Source organism: Phacochoerus africanus, chromosome 9 (assembly GCF_016906955.1).
Source record: "Phacochoerus africanus isolate WHEZ1 chromosome 9, ROS_Pafr_v1, whole genome shotgun sequence".
Taxonomy (NCBI): domain Eukaryota; kingdom Metazoa; phylum Chordata; class Mammalia; order Artiodactyla; family Suidae; genus Phacochoerus; species Phacochoerus africanus.
Window position 1 is genome coordinate 79029103 of NC_062552.1, and position 19999 is coordinate 79049101.

At 40.0% G+C, this 19999-nt stretch overlaps 1 protein-coding gene across 1 annotated transcript in view; it reads right to left on the reverse strand.

The window, feature by feature from the left end:
• The window catches only part of RPGRIP1 (RPGR interacting protein 1), a 53001-nt gene that overhangs the window by 10101 nt on the left and 22901 nt on the right, over positions 1–19999 (reverse strand). The window lies entirely within an intron of this gene.

The following is a 19999-nucleotide window of genomic DNA, read 5'->3' on the forward strand; positions in this document are numbered from 1 at the left end:
ACTGCTTATATGTGGGAGATTTGTAAAAAGAATCCAGATCTAGGGAGTTCCTGCTGTGGTGCTGCAGGTTAAGCCTGCAGCAGCTTAGGTCACTACAGAGGAGCAGGTTCAATCCTCAGCCAGGAGCAGTGAGTTTAAAGGATCCTGCAGTTGCCACAGCAGTGGGGGTAGGTCACATCTGTGGCTCAGATTCAATTCCAGGCACAGAACTTCCATGTGCTGCAAGTGCAGCCATCAGAAAAAAAAAAAGAAGAAGAAGAAGAAGAGGAAGAATTCCAGTTCCTCTGTCTCCCAGTCCAGTAAATCATTTCTCCAGACCACCTTTTCTCAGCCATCGTCACATACAAAAAGAATCAAGAAATCATGGTGTTGGAGTTCCTACTGTGGCTCAGTGGTAACAAGTAACTTGTATCTGTGGGGATGTGATTTTGATCCCTGGCTTTGCTCAGTGGGTTAAGGATCTGGTGTTTGTCTCACCATTTTGTATCCATAGAACTTGGTGAATAATAAGACAGGTACTCCATAATTTAAAAACTCACTAGATTGCTGGGAGGATTTAGTGAGTTCATGAGTATCAAGTACATGGGATACAGGTTCCATCCCTGGCTTTGCTCAGTGGGTTAAGGATCCAGAATTGCTGTGAGCTGCAGTGTAGGTCGCAAATATAGCTCAGATCCCACATTGCTGTGGCTGGCAGCTGTAGCTGTGATTTGACCCCTAGCTTTGGAACATCTATGTGCTATAGGTGTGGCCATTAAAAAAAAAAAAAAGAATACTGATCAGCAGTTAAGAGGTATGAACATGGATATATTCCCAAAATACTACTGATTGAAAAATTCACACTACACAAAAAGCTGGTTTCTTGAAACAGTTTAAAAAAATTGATAAACTTTTAGCCAGAATCATCCAGAAAAAAAGATAGAGGTCCCAAGTCACTAAAATCAGAAATGAAAAGGAGGGAGATGGGATTAAGATGTCAAGGAATAGAAAGACTGGTGCTCAAGCTCACCTTCTCTCATAAAAACAACAAAATTGCAAGCAAATGCTGAACAACCTTCAACCAAATGGAATGTAAACTTTCAAAAAAGATATCCTACTACAGAAGACAAAGACATCAAGATGGTAGGAGGAGTCATTATGTGATATAAGCAACCCCATACCCACTAGTGAGTAGCCCACAGACTGGAAAGTAACTGTATCACAGAGCCTCACCTACAGGAGTGAGAGTTCTGAGCTGCACATCAGGTCCTCACACCTGGGGATCTGGCACTGGAAGAAAGAGCCCCTGGAGCATCTGGCATTGAAGCCCACTGGGGGCCTGTGTGCAGGAGCTCCACAGGACTGAGGGAAACAGAGACCCCATTCTTAAAAGGTGCACACAGACTTTCACATGCACTGGGTCCCAGGGCAAAGCAAAGACTCTATAGGAATCTGGGTCGGACCTGATGGCAGTTCTTAGAGGATCTCCTGGGAAAACGGGCAGGGCAGACTGTGGCTCATTGTGGGGAAAGGACATTGGAGGCAGAGATGGATAACTTACAGGAAACACTGAGTGAAGAGATACAAGATAAAAACTTAAACAAGAAGAGATGCAAAATACAATAACTGAAATAAAAAATTCATTAGAAGAAGTCAACAATAGAATACAGGAGGCAGAAGAACAAATAAGCGAGGTGGAGGACAGATTAGTGGAAATCACGGATATGGAACAGAAAAGAGAAAAAAGATTGAAAACAAATGAAGAAAATCCCAGAGAACTCTGGGACAACATTAAATGCACCAACATCTGTATTATAGGGGTGCAAGAAGGAGAAGAGAGAGAGAAAGGGACAGAAAAAATATTCAAAGAGAAAATAGCTGAAAACTCCTAACATGGGAAAGGAACCACTCACTGAAATCCAGGAAGCACAATGAGTACCATATAAAATAAACCCAAGGATGGAAGTTCCCATCATGGCTCAGTGATTAATGAATCCAACTAGGAACCATGAGGTTGCAGGTTCAATCCCTGGCCTTGCACAGTGGGTTAAGGATCCCGCATTGCCATGAGCTGTGGTGTAGGTTGCAGACACAGCTCGGATCCTGTGTTGCTGTGGCTCTGGCGTAGGCTGGTGGCTACATGTCCGATTTGACCCCTAGCCTGGGAACCTCCATATGCCGCGGGAGTGGCCAAAGAAATGGCAAAAAAAGACAAAATAAATAAATAAATAAAGTAAACCCAAGGAGGAACACCCCAAGACACATATTAATCAAACAGACCAAAATTAAAAACAAAGAGAAAATACTGAAAGCAACTAGGGAAAAGAAACAAATAACATACAAGGGAACCCCGATAAGGTTATCAGCAGATTTTTCAGCAGAAACTCTGCAGGCCATGGAGTTCCCATTGTGGTGTGATGGAAACAAATCTGACTAGGAAACAAGAGGTGGCAGGTTCAGTCCCTGGCCTCGCTCAGTGCGTTAAGGATCCGGCATTGCTGTGAGCTGTGGTGTAGGTCACAAACACAGCTCAGATCCTGTGCTGCTGTGGCTCTGGTACAGGCCAGCAGCTGTGGCTCTGATTCAACTCCATATGGAGGTTCCAGCCTGAGAACCTCCATACGCTGCGAGTGTGGCCCTAAAAAAAAAAGAAAGAAAAGAAAAGAAACTCTATAGGCTTGAAGGGAGTGGCACAATATACTTAAAGTGATGAAAGGAAAAAATCTCCAATGAAGATTACTCTACCCAGCAAGGCTTTCATTCAGATTTGAAGAAGAAATCAAAAGCTCTATAGTCAAGCAAAAGCTAAGAGGATTCAGCAACACTAAACCAGCTTTACAACAAATACTAAAAGAGCTTCTCTAAGCAGAAAATAAAAGGTCACAACTGGAAACGAAAATACTACAAAAGACAAGGCTACCAGTAAAGGCAAGGAAAGTAAAAGTAGGAAATCATCCATGCACAAATATGCTACCAAAATCAGAAATCACGAGAAGAGGAGGGTACAAATGCAGGAAACTGGAGATGCACTTGCAATTGAGAGACCAACAACTTAAAACAATCGCGAATATAGACTCTTATAGCAAAACTTCAGAATAACTGCAAACCAAAAATCTACAATTGATACACAAGCAAATAAGAAAAATCAGAGTTCCCGTCGTGGCGTAGTGGTTAACGAATCCGACTAGGAACCATGAGGTTGCGGGTTCAGTCCCTGCCCTTGCTCAGTGGGTTAACGATCTGGCGTTGCCGTGAGCTGTGGTGTAGGTTGCAGATGCAGCTCGGATCCTGCGTTGCTGTGGCTCTGGCGTAGGCTGGTGGCTACAGCTCCGATTCGACCCCTAGCCTGGGAACCTCCATATGCTGCAGGAGCAGCCCAAGAAATAGCAAAAAAAAAAAAAAAAAAAAAGACAAAAAAAAGAAAAATCAACTCAAGTAAAACACTAAAGATAGTTATCAAACGACAAGAGGAAAGAACAAGAGAAGAAGGGAAGAAAAAAGAGCAACAAAAACAAATCCAAAACAGTTTAAAAAATGGCAATAAGAACATACATATTAATAAGTACCTTAAAGGTAAATAGACTAAATGCCCAAACCAGAAGACATAGTCTGGCTGAATGGATACAAAAACAAGACATATATATGCTGTCTTCAAGAGACCCACTTCACTCTAGGGACACATATGAATTGAAAGTGAGGGGATGGAAGAAAATATTCCATGCAAATGGGAATCAAAAGAAAGCTGGAGTAGCAATACTCATGTTAGACTAAATAGACCTTAAAATAAAGAATATTATGAGACAAAGAAGGACACTACATAATGGTCAAAGGATCAATCCAAGAAGAAGACATAACGAGTGCAAATATATATGCATCCAATGTAGGAGCAGCTCAACATATAAGGCAACAGCTAACAACCTTAAAAGGAGAAACTGACAATAACACAATAATAATGGGGGGACTTTAACACCCCACTTACAGCAATGGACAGATCATCCAGAGAGAAAATCAACAAGGAAACACAGGCCCTAAATGAAGCATTAGACCAGATGGACTTAACCAGATACTTACAGCATATTCCATCCAAAAGCAGCAGAGTAAACATTCTTCTCAAGTGCACACAGAACATTCTCTGGGATTGATCACATTCTGGGCTACAAATCAAGCCTCAGTAACTTTAAGAAACTGAAATTATATCAAGCACCTTTTCCAACCACAATGCTACATGACTGAAAATCAACAACAGGAAAAAAAAAACTGCAAAAAACACAAACATGTGGAGGCTAAACAACATGCTACTAAACAACCAATGGATCACTGAAGAAATCAAAGAGGAAATTTAAAATATCTAGAAGCAAATGACAACAAAGATACGACACTCCAAAACCTATGGGATACAGCAAAAGCTATTCTAAGAGGAAAGTTTATAGCAATACAAGCCCACCTCAGGAAACAAGAAAAAGCCCAACATGGGCGTTCCCTTCATGGCTCAGTGGTTAACAATACCAACTAGGATCCATGAGGATGCAAGTTCAATCCCTGGTGTCCCTCAGTGGGCTAAGGATCTGGCATTGCTGTAAGCTGTGGTGTAGTTCACAGATGCAGCCTGGATCCTGCATTGCTGTGGCTGTGGTGTAGGCCAGCAGTTACAACTCCAATTCGACCCCTAGCCTGGGAACTTCCATATGCCTCAAGTGTGGTTCTAAAAAAGCAAAATTAAAAAAAAACCCAAAATACAAACAAACAAAAACAAGCAAAAAATGAAATAAAACAAACAAACAAAAAAACTTCCAACAAACAAAAGTCTAGGACCAGAAGACTTCACAGACAAAATTCTATCAAATATTTAGAGAAAAGCTAACACCTATTCTTCTGAAACTATTCCCAAAAAATCTCAGAGGAAGGGACACTCCCAAACTCATTCTATGAGGCCACCATCACCCTGATACCAAAACCAGACAAAGATACCTCAAAAAAAAAAAGAAAATTACAGGCCAATTTCACTGATGAACATAGATGCAAAAATACTCAACAAAACACTAGCAAACCGAATCCAACAATACATTAAAAGGATTTTACATCTTGATCAAAAGGGATTTATCCCAGGGATGCAGGGATTCTTCGATATCCACAAATCAATCAGTGTGATACACCACACTAACAAACTGAAGAATAAAAACCATATGATCCTCTTGACAGATGCAGAAAAAACTTCTGACAAAATCCAACACTGATTTCTAATAAAAACCCTTCAGAAAGTGGGCATAGAGGGAACCTACTTCAACATAATAAAGGCCATATATGACAAACCCACAGCTAACATCATTCTCAATGATGAAAAGCTGAAAGAATTCCCACTGAGATCAGGAACAAGACAAGGATGTCCACTCTCACCAATTATTCAACATAGCTTTGGAAGTCCTAGCCACAGCAATCAGAGAAGTAAAAGAAATGAAAGGAATCCATATTGGAAAGGAAGAAGTAAAACTATCACTATCTGCATGACATGATACTATACCTAGAAAATCCTAAAGACTACCAGAAAACTGTTAGAGCTCATCAACGAATTTAGCAAAGCCATAGGATACAAAATTAATATACACAAATTGACTGTATTTCTATATACTAGAAAGGGAAATTAGCAAAACAATTCCATTTACCAACACATGAAAAGAATAAAATACTTAGGAATAAACCTACCTAAAGAGACAAAGGACTTGTGCTCTGAAAACTATAAGACACTGATGAAAGAAATCAAAGATGACACAAACAGATGGAAAGACATACCATGCTCTTGGATTGGAAGTATCAATATTATCAAAATGACTGTACTACCTAAGGCAATCTACAGATTCAATGCAATCCCTATCAAATTACCAAGGACATTTTATTTTTCACAGAACTAGATCAAAATATCTTAAAGTTTATTTGGAAGCACAAAAGACCCAGAATAGCCAAAGACATCCCAAGAAAGAAAACTGGAGCTGGAGGAAGCAGGCTCCCTGACTTCAAATTATACTACAAAGTTACAGTCATCAAAACAGCATGATACTGGCACAAAACCAGAAATATAGATCAGTAGAACAGGAAAGAAAGCCCAGAATTAAACCCATGCACCTATAGTCAACAAATCTATGATAAAGGAGGCAAGAATATACACTAGAAAAAAGACAGTGCCTTCAATAAGTGGTGCTGGGAAAACTGGACAGCCACATGTAAAAAATGAAATTAGAATACTTCCTAACACCATACACAAAAATACACTCAAATAGATTAAAGACCTAGATATAAGGCCAGATACTATAAAACTCTTAGAATAAAACACAGGCCAAACACTCCCCAACATAAAGCACAGCAGTATCTTCTCAGATCCACCACCCACAGTAAGGACAATAGAAACAAACAAACAAAAAAAAAACCAAATAGGACTTAAAACTTAAAGTTTTGCACAGCAAAAGAAACCCTAAACAAAATGAAAAGACAACCCACAGAATGGGAGAAAATATTTGCAAATGAATTGACTGACAAGGGATTAATCTCCAAAATTTATAAATACCTCCTACAGCTCAATACCAAAAAAAACCCAAACAACCCCATCAAAAAATGGGCAGAAGATCTAAACAGAAAATTCTCCAAAGAGGACATATAGATGGCCAAAAAACCCATGAAAAGATGTTCAACATCACTCATCATTAGAGAAATGCAAATCAAAGCCACTGTGAGGTACCACCTTACACCAGCCATAATGGCCATCATCAAAAAGTCTACAAAGAATAAATGCTGGAGAGGGTATGGAGAAAAGACAACCTTATTACACTGTTGGTGGGAATGTAACTGGTACAACCACTATGAAAATAAGTATGGAAATTCCTCAAAAAAACTAAATTACCATTTGATCCAGCAATCCCACTCCTGGGCATCTATCCATAGAAAACCATCATTCAAAAAGATACATGTACTCCAGTGTTCATTGCAGCTCTATATACAATAGCCAAGACATGGAAACAACCTAAATGTCCATCGACAGAGGAGTGTATAAAGAAGATAGGGTACATATATACACAATGGAATATTACTCAGTCATTAAAAGGAATGAAATAACAGCATTTTTAGCAACATGGATGGACCTAGAAATTATCATGCTAAGTGGAGTTAGACAGTGACACCCCAACATCAAATGCTATCACTTACATGTGGGATCTAAAAAAAGGACACAATGAACTTCTTTGCAGAACAGAAACTTACGGTTTCCAAAGGAGACAGGTTGGGGGGTGGGAGGATGGGCTGGAGGTTTGAGATGGAAATGCTATAAAATTTGGTTGTGATGATCGGTGTACAACTATAAATGTAATAATATCATTGAGTAGTTAAAAAAAGAAATTAAAGGGAAGTTAAAACAGACACAATAGAAATACAAAGGATCATGGGCAATTATTTCAAACAACTATATGCTAATAAAATGGACAACCAAGAAGAAACGGACAAATTTCTAGAAATGTAAAACTTTAGAAGACTTAACCAGGAAAATAGAAAATATAAACAGACCAATCACTAGCAATAAAACTGAATAAGTAGGAGTTCCCATTGTGGCTCAACGGAAACTGAATCTGACTAGGATCCATGAGGACGCAGGTCCTATCCCTGGCCTCCCTCAGTGGGTTAAGGATCTGGCATTGCCATGAGCTGTGGTGTAGGTTGCAGACAAGCCTCAGATCTGGCATTGCTGTGCTGTAGGCCAGTGGCTATAGCTCCGATTTGACCCCTAGCCTGGGGACCTCCATATGCCATGTATGCGGCCCTAAAAAGACAATAAATAAATAAATAAATAATAAAATTGAATTGGTAATTTTTTTTTATTTTTGTCTTTTGACCTTCTAGGGCCCCACCCATGGCATATGGAGATTCCCAGGCTAGGGGTCTAATAGGAGCTGTCACTGCCAGTCTACACCAGAGCCACAGCCACAACCTGAAACCTCATGGTTCCTAGTTGGATTCATTTCTACTGCACCACAACGGGAACTCTTGAACTGGTAATTTAAAAAACTTCTGGAGTTCCCATCATGGCACAGTGGAAACAAATCTGACTAGGAACCATGAGGTTGTGGGTTCAATCCCTGGCCTCACTTAGTGGGTTAAGGATCCAGCACTGCCATGAGCTGTGGTGTAGGTTGCAGATGTGGCTCCAATCCTGCATTGCTGTGGCTCTGGCAGAGGCTGGCAGCAACAGCTCCGTTTCGACCCCTAGCCTGGGAACCTCCATATGCCACGGATGTGGCCCTAAAAGGACAAAAGACAGAAAAACAAAACAAAACAAAACAAAAACCAAACCTCCCAACAAACAAAATTCCAGCATAAGAAAGCTTCATAGGTAAATTCCCCCCCCTTTTTTTGGCCATGCCCACAGTGTGTGGAAGTTCCCAGGCCAGGGATCAAACCCTTGCCACATCAGTGACAATGCTAGATCCTTAAACTGTTGAGCCACCAGGGAACTCTTTCACAGGTAAATCCAAACATCTGGAGAAAAGTTAACACCTACCCTTCTCCAACTATTCCAAAAAATTGAGAGGGAGAAAAGCTTCAAACTCATTCTACAAGTCCAACATAAACCTGATACTAAAACCAGGTAAGATACCACACAAGAAAAGGAAATTATAGGCCAATATCACTAATGAACATAGATGTAAAAATCTTCAACAAAATGTAATCAAATTGAATTCAGCAAAATACTGAAAGGATCACGTACCATGACCAAGTGGAATTTATCCCAGGGATGCAAGGAGTTTTCAATACTTACAAATCAATCAGTGTGACATACCATATTAACAAACTGAAGAATGAAAACCATGTGGTATATCTTAATTAAAATGGCAAAAGTTAAAGAAAAAGTGAGTATTCTACAGACAGCAAGGGGAAAAAAAGAATAAATTACAGGGAATTTCCATAAGGATATCAGCTGATTTCTCTGCAGAAACTTTTTAGACCAGAAGGGAGCAACATGATATATTCAAAATCCTAAAAGAATTTTCCCTAAAAGGGAAAACATTGCACCTTAGGATACTCTACCCAGCAAGATTATCATTAAGAATGAAATAGAGATAAAGAATTTCTCAGCAACAAACTTAAAGAATTCAGCAATATTAAGCCTACAATAAATAAATATTGAAGATCTTCTCTAAATAGAAAAAAAGCAAGACTCTATAGGAAAAGGAAATCACAATAGGAAAGGCAAATGTATAAAAGGAGGAGCATCACTTAAATAAGCCAGTACATACACTAAAAAACAATTAACAATTTTTGTAAAAATAATTACAATTAACAGCAAAAGGACAAGAACGAGGATGTAGGAGTTCCCTCTTGACTCAGCACATTAAGGATACAGTGCTGTTACTGCTGTGGCCCTGGTTACAGCTGTGGTGTGGATTTGATTCCAGACTTGGGAACTTCCACATGCCATTGGCATGGCCAAAAGAAAAAAGAATGGAGATGTAAAATAGGACATCAAAATCACACCGTATGGGGAAGGGGAATAAAAAAATGTAGATCTTTAAGAATGTGTTTCAACTAGTATGACCATCAGCTTAAAGCAAATAGATACAGTTATGGGTCAACACATTTGAACTCCATGATAACCACAAATCAAAAACATATAATAGATTCACAAAAACCAAAAAGAGAAATTCCCAATGGGGGCTCAGCAGGTTAAGAACCTGACCAGTATCCATGAGGATGCGGATTTGATTGTTGGCCTCACTCAGTGGGTTAAGGATCCAGTGTTGCTGCAAACTGTGGCGGAGGTCAGAGATGTGACTTGGATCTGGTATGCTGTGGCTGTGGTGTATGCTGGCAGCTGCAGCTCTGATTCAACCCCTAGTCTGGGAAATTCCACACGCAGCAGGCGTGGCCACCCCAGAAAAGGAAAAAAAAAATCCCCAAACTACAAAAGGAGAAACAAAAAGAAGAAATAAACAAAGAAGAACATAGAAACAATTGAAAAACTAGGTTTAAAATGGCAATAAGCGTGTGTCTTTTTTTTTTTTTGTCTTTTGCCTTTTCTAGGGCCACTTCCCACAGCACATGGAGGTTCCCAGGCCAGGGTCCAATCGGAGCTGTAGCCACCGGCCTACGCCAGAGCCACAGCAATGCAGGATCCGAGCCATGTCTTCAACCTACACCAAAGCTCATGGCAATGCTGGATCCTGAGCCCACTGAGCGAGGCCAGGGATCGAACCCGAAACCTCAACCTCATGGTTCCTAGTCAGATTTGTTAACCACTGTGCCATGACAGGAACTCCTAAGTACGTATCTATTAATAATTATTTCAAATGTCCATGGACTAAATGTTCTGATCAAAAGACATAGAGTGACAAAGTGAACGAAAAAAAAAAAAGCAAGAACCTTCAATATTCTGCCTTCATTTCAGGGTTTAAAGACACACCAAGACTGTAAGTGAGGGGATGAAAAAAGTCATGCAAGTAGAAACGACAAAGTGAAGATAGCAATACTAGTATCATACAAAACAGACTTTAAAACAAAAGCTATTAAAAAACACAAAGAAGGAGTTCCTGTTGTGGCACAGTGGAAACAATCCAACTAGGAACTATGAGGTGTGGGTTCAATCCCTGGCCTTGCTCAGTGGGTTAAGGATCTGGTGTTGCTGTGAGCTGGTGTAGGTTGCAGATACAGCTTGGATCCTGCTTTGCTGTGGCTGCAGTGTAGGCTGGCAGCTGTAGCTCTAATTGGACCCCTAGCCTGGGAACCAAAAAAAAAAAAAAAAAAAGGCAAAGAAGTACATTATATAATGATAACAGGATAAATACAAAATATAAGAAGATATTACACTCACTGTCCTATATGCATCCAATACAGGAGCACTGAATGTATAAAACAAATACTAACAGACATAAAGGGAGAAAGTGACAGGAATACAGTTAATAGTAGAAGAATTTAACATCCCACTGATATCAAAAGACAGATCATCAGGACAGAAAATCAATAAAGCAACAGGTCTGTTGCTACAAGATGCAACAGACCGACTGGACTTAATTGATATCTAGAAGACACTATACCCACTAAAAACAGAATGTAAATTCTGAGTTCCCATTGTGGCTCAGAGGGTTAAGAACCTGACCTAGTCTCCATAAGAATGCAGGTTCAAGGCCTGGCCTTGCTTAGTGTGTTAAGGATCCGGCATTGCCCCAAGCTGTGGCATAGGCTGCAGATGTGGCTCAGATATGGTATTGCCATGGCTGTAGCATAGGTCAGTAGCTGTAGCTCTGATTTGACTCCTAGCCTGGGAACTTCCATATGCCACAGGTGCAGCTATAAAAAGAAAAAAATAGAATATAAATTCTCTTCAAGAATGCATAAAACATTTTCTAGGATAGATCACATGCTAAGTCAAAAAACAAGCCTCAACTAATTTAAGAGAATAGAAATCAAGTGTCTTTTCTGACCACAACAGCATAAAACTAGAAATTAACCACAAAAATAAAAATGGGAAAAGAACAAAGACATGGGAACTAAGCAACATGCAACTAAAAAACTAATGGGTCAATAATGAAATCAAAGAAGAAATCAGAAAATACACTGAGACAAACAAAAATGAAAATACAATCTTACAAAATCTATGTAATGCAAAAATAAAATCCTAAGACAGAAGTTAATTCAGGTATTCATCAAGAAATAAGAAAAATCTCAAACAACCTAATCTACCACCTAAAAGAATTAGAAAAAGAAGAACAAGCAAAATCCAAAGACAGCAGGAGGAGGGAAATAAGAAAGTTGAGAGAGGAGTTCCCATCGTGGCGCAGTGGTTAACGAATCCGACTAGGAACCATGAGGTTGCAGGTTCGATCCCTGCCCTTGATCCCTGCCCTTGCTCAGTGGGCTGTGAGCTGTGGTGTAGGTTGCAGACATGGCTCAGATCCCAAGTTTTGCTGTGGCTCTGGCGTAGGCTGGCATCTACAGCTCCGATTGGACCCCTAGCCTGGGAACCTCCATATGCCGCAGGAGCGGCCCAAGAAATGCCAAAAAGACAAAAAAAAAAAAAAAGAAAAGAAAGCTGAGAGAGAAAAGGAGTTCCCTTGTTGCATAGCAGGCTAAAGATGTAGCATTGTCACTGCAGTGGCTCAGGTTCAATCTATGGCCCAGGAACTTCCTATGCTACAGGCATGGATTAAAAAAAAAAGGGGGGGGGGAGGTTCCCTTCGTGGCTCAGTGTTAACAAACTTGACTGGTATCCACAAAGACTCGGGTTCAGGAGTTCCCCGTCGTGGCGCAGTGGTTAACGAATCCGACTAGGAACCATGAGGTTGCGGGTTCGGTCCCTGCCCTTGCTCAGCGGGTTAACGATCCGGCGTTGCCGTGAGCTGTGGTGTAGGTTGCAGACACGGCTCAGATCCTGCGTTGCTGTGGCTCTGGCGTAGGCAGGTGGCTACAGCTCCGATTTGACCCCTAGCCTGGGAACCTCCATATGCCGTGGGAGCGGCCCAAAGAAATAGCAAAAAGACAAAAAAAAAAAAAAAAGACTCGGGTTCAATCCCTGGCCTCACTCAGTGGATTAAAGGATCCAGCACTGCTGTGAGCTGTGGTATAGGTCACAGACATAGGTTGGATCTGGTGTGGCTGTGGCATAGGCCAGCAGGTCTATAGGTCCAATTCAACCTCTAGCCTGGGAACTTCCATATGCTGCAGGTGCAGCCCCAAAAAGGACAAAAAGGAAGGAAGGAAGGGAAAAGAAAAAAGGTCAGAGAGGAAGTAAATAAGAGATAGAATAGTAAACTAAGAACTATTTCTTTTAGAGAACCCCAAAAAATCAACAAACCTCTAGCAAGTCTGGAGTTCCTATCATGGCGCAGTGGTTAACGAATCCGACTAGGAACCATGAGGTTGAGGGTTCGATCCCTGGCCTTGCTCAGTGGGGTAAGGATCCAGCATTGCCGTGAGCTGTGGTTGCAGACGCAGCTCAGATTCCGCATTGCTGTGGCTCTGGAGTAGGCCGGTGGCTGCAGCTCCGATTAGACCCCTAGCCTGGGAACCTCCATATGCTGTGGGAGCGGCCCTAGAAAAGTCTAAAAGACAAAAAAAAAAAAAAAAAAAAAAAGCCTCTAGCAAGTCTTAATGAGAAAAAAGTGAGGACCCAAGTAAACAAAATATTAAAGTGGAGAAATAACAACTGATACTACAGAAAAAACTATGAAGTCATATGCCAAAAAATTGGACATCTAGAAAAAAATGGACACGTTTCTAGAAACATAGATCCTGTCAAAACTGAGTCAAAAAGAAATAGGTAATTTGAAAAAAACCAATCACTAGAGGTAAAATAAAATCTGTAATGAAAAAAAATTCTCTGCAAATAAAAATCTAGGACCAGACAAGCTTCACTGGGAAATTCCACCAAAATACAAGGAGAACTTGTGCCTATCCTTGTCAAACTAGTCCCAAAAAAACTGAAGAGGAGGGAATACACTCAAATTCACTCTATGAAGCCATCATCATTATTATGATAGCAAAACAAGACAAAGACACTACAAAGAAAAAAAATTACAGGCCAGTATTTTTGATAAGTGTAGATGCAAAAAGTCTCAACAAAATATTAGGAAACTGAATCCAACAATTACGCCATAATCAAGTTATATTCATTCCAGGGTCACAGGGATATTTCAACATATGCAAATCAATCAATGTGATAGAACACACTGACAAAAAAAATTTTAAAAATTTTTAAAAAGGACAAAAACCACCTGATCATCTCAATAGGCACAGAAAAGGCATTTAACAAAATTTAACATCTATTCACAATAAAAACTCTTGCAAAAGTGGACATATCTCAACATAATAAAAGCCATTATGATGAACCCACAGTCAACATAATACTCAACAGTAAAAAGCTGAAAGCCTCCCTGCTAAATTCAGGAACAAGACAATGATGTTCACTCTCACCACTTTCATTCAATAAAGTATGAGAAAACCCAGCCATGGCAACCATACAAGAAAAGGAAATAAAAGGTATTCACATTGGCAAGGAAGAGGTAAAACTGTCACGATTCACAGATGACATATTCTATAGAGTAGAGAAGCCTAGGGTCTCCACACAAATATTATTAAAACTAAGAAATTAATTCAGCAACGTAGCAGGACATAGATTAAAATACAGAAATCTGTTGTATTTTATAACACAAAAATGATAATATCAGAAAGTTAAGGTAAAAACAATTTCCCCTTTTAAATTGTGTCAGGAGGAATTCCCTTGTGGCCCAGCAGAAACGAATCTGACTAGGAACTATGAGGTTTTGGTGTGATTCCTAGTTTTGGTCAGTGGGTTAAGGATCCAGTGTTATCGTGACCTGTAGTGTAGGTTGCAAACCTGGCTCTGATCTGATGTTGCTGTAGCTGTGGTGTAGGCTGGCAGGTGTAGCTCCATTGGACCCCTAGCCTGGGAACCTCCACATGCCATGGGTGAGGCTCTAAAAAGCAAAAACATAAAAATAAAAATAAAATTGCGTCAGGAGTTGCTGATGTTGCACAGTAGGTTAAGGATATTGCATCATCTCTGTAGCAATGCAGGTCCAATACCCAGCCTGGTGCAGTGGTTAAGGAACCAGCATTGCCATAGCTATGGTGTAGGTTGCAGCTGCAGCTCATATTCAGTTCCTGGCCTGGAAACTTCCATATGCCACAGGTGCAGCCATCAAAATTTTTTAAATTAAAAAATAAAATAAAATTTTGTCAAAACACCCCCAAATGCCTAGGGATAAACTTAATCAAGGAGGTGACAGACCTATATGCTAAAAGCTATAGAACATTGATAGAGGAAACTGAAGATAACTTAAAGAAATAAAAAGATATCCCATAATCTTGGATTGGAAGAATTAATATTGTCTAAATGAACATACCACCTAAAACAATTAACAGATTTAATGCAATCACTCTCAAAATACTCATGATGTTTTTCACAGAACTGGAAAAATAATCCTAAAATTTATGTGGAAGCACAAAGACCCATGATTGCCCATAATTGCAATCCTGAGGAAAAACAACAAAACTGGAAGAATTTCTGTTTGTATACTACAAAGCTACAGCAATCAAACTAGAATGCTACTGACACAAAAACAGAAATATAAATCAATGGAAGAGAATAAAGGCCAGAAATAAATACATACACTTACAATCAATTAATCTATTCAAAAGTAGCAATAATACACAATGCAGAAAAGACAGTCTCTTCAACAATTGGAGTTGGGAAATCTGAACAGCTTTTTGTAGAACACTCCCCTCACACCATATACAAAAATAAACTTAACATGATTTAAAGACCTAAATATAACACATGACACCATATAACTCCTAGAGGAGAATACAGGCAAAACATTATCTGACATAAATCATAGTGATATTTTCTTAGATCAGTCTCCCAAGGCAAAAGAAATAAAAGTAAACAGATGGATCCTAATCAAATATAAAAGCCTTTGCACAGCAATGGAAACCATCAACAAAACAAAAAGACAATCTACTGAATGGGAGAAAATATTTGTCCAAAATGTGGCTGACAAGGGATTAATACCCAAAGTATATAAACAGCTCTTACAGCTCAATAGTGAAAAAACAAATAACTGAATCCAAAAAATGGGCAAGAGTTCCCACTGTGGCTCAGCAGGTTAAGAACCTGACTAGTATCCATGAGGAGGTTCAATCTCTGATCTCGCTCAGTGGGTTAAGGATCTGGCATTGTCACAAGCTGCTGCAGAGGTCACAGATGCAGCCTGGATCCCATGTTGCTGTGACTATGGTGTAGGCAGCTGTGGCTCTGATTCAACCTCTAGCCTGGGAACTTCCATACGCCGTAAGCATAGCCTTAAAAAGGAAAAAAAAAAAAAAGTGGGCAGAACACATAAATAGGCATTTCTCCAAGGAAGACATAGAAATGGCCAACAGGCACATGAAAAGATGCTCAACGTTGCTAGAATCAAAGTCTACAAATAATACTGAAGAGGGGGGTGGAGAAAATGGAACCTTCCTGCATTGCTGGGCGGATGTAAATTGGTATAGCCACTATGGAAAACAGCATGGAGTTTCCTTTAAAAATTAAAAAGAGAGCTACCAAATGATCCCGCAATCCCATTCCTGGTATAAATATCCAGAAAAAGGAAACCTCTAATTTGAAAAGATACATGCACCCCAATGTTCATAGCAGTATTATTTACAATAGTGAAGATATGAAAATAACCCAAAACCCCACCAAAAGATGATTAGTTTAAGAAGATGTCTCTCTCTCTCCCACACACACCCACCCACGCACAGAGGAGTATTTCTTAGCCGTAAAGAAGAATGAAATAATGCCATTAGCAAAAACATGGATGGACCTAGATAATTTTATACTTAATGAAGTAAGTCAGACAAAAAAAAGGACAGTACTATATGATATTATTTATATGTGGAATCTAAAAAATAATACAGAAGTTCCTGTTGTGGCTCAGCAGTTAACGAACCTGACTGGCATCCATGAGGATGCAGGTTCGATCCCTGGACTTGCTCAGTGGGTTAAAGATCTGGCATTGCCCTGAGCTGTGGAGTAGGTTGCAGATGTGGCTCAGATCCTGCATTGCTGTGGCTGTGGTGTAGGCTGGCAGCTATAGCTCCAACTGATCCCTGGCCTGGGAATCTCCACATGTCACGGGTGCAGCCCTAAAAAGCAAAATAATAATAATACAAATGAATTTATTTAGAAAACAGAAACAGGGAGTTTCCATTGTGGCTTTGAAGTTAAGAGCCCAATAAGGAATTAGGACATCTTTGACCTCTGGAATTGAGAGTACAAGAAAAGAGAATAAACCTTGAGATTCTTGACATACACTATGGCTAAAAGACCTGAAGCCACAGAGCAAATGGAAATGACTGTTCACTTCTCACTAGGAGCTGTTGAGAAGGGGAAGGTAAAGTTTTACATGGTCCAGAGTGGGAGATTGATTCCTAAGACAAGGAATGGAGTTTCATCCAGAGGAAACCATGAGGTTTGAGTTGAGAACTTTTCCTGAGGATTCTTAGGGAGTAAAATAAGTACAGAAAGCCTTTAGGAACTCTATACTGATTATCAGACATATCTTCCTGGGGAAGAATCCTACACACATCCCATGATACAGAAATTGTCCTAATTATGGACTCAAAAAGAGGGAATTAAAGATCCAAATGTACTGTGATTGTTTTGTTTTTTAGCAGTACATGGGAAAGGCATTTTGGAAAGGTCTTCCGTAAGTTGTACTGTTTTAACAATTGAATAACTGACCTGGCAGGTAGATGGGAAATGACACCCCTCTGCCACAATCCCCTCCCCTTAGGGCCTAGTCCTTTCTTATAAGGGCTACTACCAGATCATAGAAGCTTGCATTTGAGAACTACTGCCAACATCAACATCATCATCACTGTCATTTAGTGCTTAATTTGTCTCAAATGTATTAAGTGATAACTGCATTAAACCATTATCACATATTACCTTATTTAAATCTTGCTACATTGCTATAAGGTGTGCATACTAAATATTACCACTTTAAAATCATAATACTTATAGCAGCTTTATTTACAATAGCCAAGACATGGAAGCAATCTAAATGTCCATCAATAGATGAACAGATAAGAAGATGTGGTCCATATATACAATAGAATTTTTTTAATGGCTGCATCCATGGCACATGGAAGTTCTCAGGCCAGGGATTCCATACGAGTTGCAGTTACAACCTATGCCACAGATGTGGCAACACCAGATCCTTTAACCCACTGCACTAGGCCAGGGTTTGAACTCATTCATTCCTCCTCAGTGACCCAAGCTACTTCAGTTGGATTCTTAACCCACTGTACCACAGCAGGAACTCCATAAAAAGGATATTATTCAGCCATAAAAAGAATGAAGCAATGCTAATTGCAGGAATATGGATGAACCTAGAGATTATCACACTAAGTGAAGTAAGCCAGACAGAGAAAGACAAACATCATACAATGTCACTTATACGTGGAATCTTAAAAAAGAATACCAATGAACTTATTTACAAAACAGAAATAGCCTCACAGAGAAAACAAACTTAGGTTACGGAAGGGGGTGGGGAATAAATTAGAAATTTGGCATTAACAGATACACACTACTATATTTAAGCAGATAAACAACAAGGATCTACTGAACAGCATAAAGAATTATATTATTATTATTATTATTTTTGCCTTTTTAGGGCTACACCTGCAGCACATGGAGGTTCCCAGGCTAGGGATCAAATCGCAACTATACCCTCAGCCACAGCCGCGCCAGATCTGAGCCTCATCTGAGACCTATGCCACCTCTGCCAATGCCAGATCCTTAACCCACTGAGTGAGGCCAGGCATCAAACCCACATCCTCATGGATACTAGTTGGGTTCTTAACCCTCTGAGCCACAAGAGGAATTCTGAGAACCACATTCAATATCTTGTAATAACCTATAATGGAAAAAAAAAAAAAACTAAAAAAGAATGTGTGCATGTGCATGTGTGTGTGTGAATCACTTTGCTATACACTTGAAGCATTGTAAACTATTGTAAACTATACTGCAACAAAAAAATTTCCACTTGGAGTTCCCATCGTGGCGCAGTGGTTAATGAATCCGACTAGGAACCATGAGGTTGCGGGTTTGATCCCTGCCCCTGCTCAGTGGGTTGATGATCCGGTGTTGCCATGAGCTGTGGTGTAGGTCGCAGACGTGGCTCGGATCCCGAGTTGCTCTGGCTCTGGCGTAGGCCAGTGGCTACAGCTCCGATTCGACCCCTAGCCTGGGAACCTCCATATGCCGCGGGAGCAGCCCAAGAAATGGCAAAAAGACAAAAAAAAAAAAAAATCCCACTTTACAGATGAGGAAATAAAACCTAGTAGAGGTTAAATAACTCCGGGCAAGTGGCATAGACAGTAATAGCAGAGTCTGGACCAGAACATCTCTCTGAACAATGTCTCCATGTTCCTGAACACTACGCTCTCTTGCCTCCTCCATTACTCTGGCTGACCCCCGGGAGAAGACAGACAGAGCTCAAGTACTGTCTGGATCTTCAATCCCTTCCATCGTTCATGCCCAGCTATTTTGAAATACGGAAAAGATTGAGTTTAAGTGTGTCTATGTTATAAGTTTAATTAGAAAACAACACCAATGTCCCACTAATAAATGGGATCAGTTTTCACATTTAGTTTGTCGAGTAATATTTGGAGATACACAAAGATATTCTAACAGGAGATCTTCATTTAAGAGCCTTTAATTTAGGGTAATAATTTTTAATGTCACTGTCTGACTTGTAGTTCCACAATTTGCTGATCAGATGGCTGCTTTGGGCGCTGCCTTGAGAAGTGCATGGTTTAGAAACTTCCTGACTCAAGTACCACCAGCTCTTTCACCAAGTACCCCTATAATCCTGGACACATCACTGAGTTTTCTTCACCTTTATGATCTCTATGGCTGTGATCTGTCTTACAAACATTTTTCAAGATATTAATTACATAATATCTTAAAAAATATGACAGATAAAAGTTCGGAAAATAAATTTTTAACTGCTGGAATCTACTTATTTTGAGTTGTTTCTCCCCACTCCGATATCCTTCAATTTCTTGTAAATTCTCAGTACAAGTTCTGACTTTCAAGGAAGAGTTTTCTGACCTCTAAAAAAGCAGCAGTAATTTTCCTCTTCTGAATTCCTTACAAACCTTAGAGTTTATTTTATTTTATTTGTCTTTTTAGGGCCATACCCACGACACATGGAGGTTCCCAGGCTAGGGGTCTAATTGGAGCTGTAGCTGCTGGCCTCTACCACAGCCACAGCAACAGCAATGCCAGGTCTGAGCTGTGTCTGGGACCTACACCACAACTCTCAGCAATGCTGGATCCTTAACCCATTGAGCAAGACCAGGGATCAAACCCGTGTCCTCATCGATACTAGTCGGGTTCTTTTCCACCAAGCCATGATGGGAACTCCCAACCTTAGAGTTTGTATCACATAATCTACCCATTTAATTCTGGGTC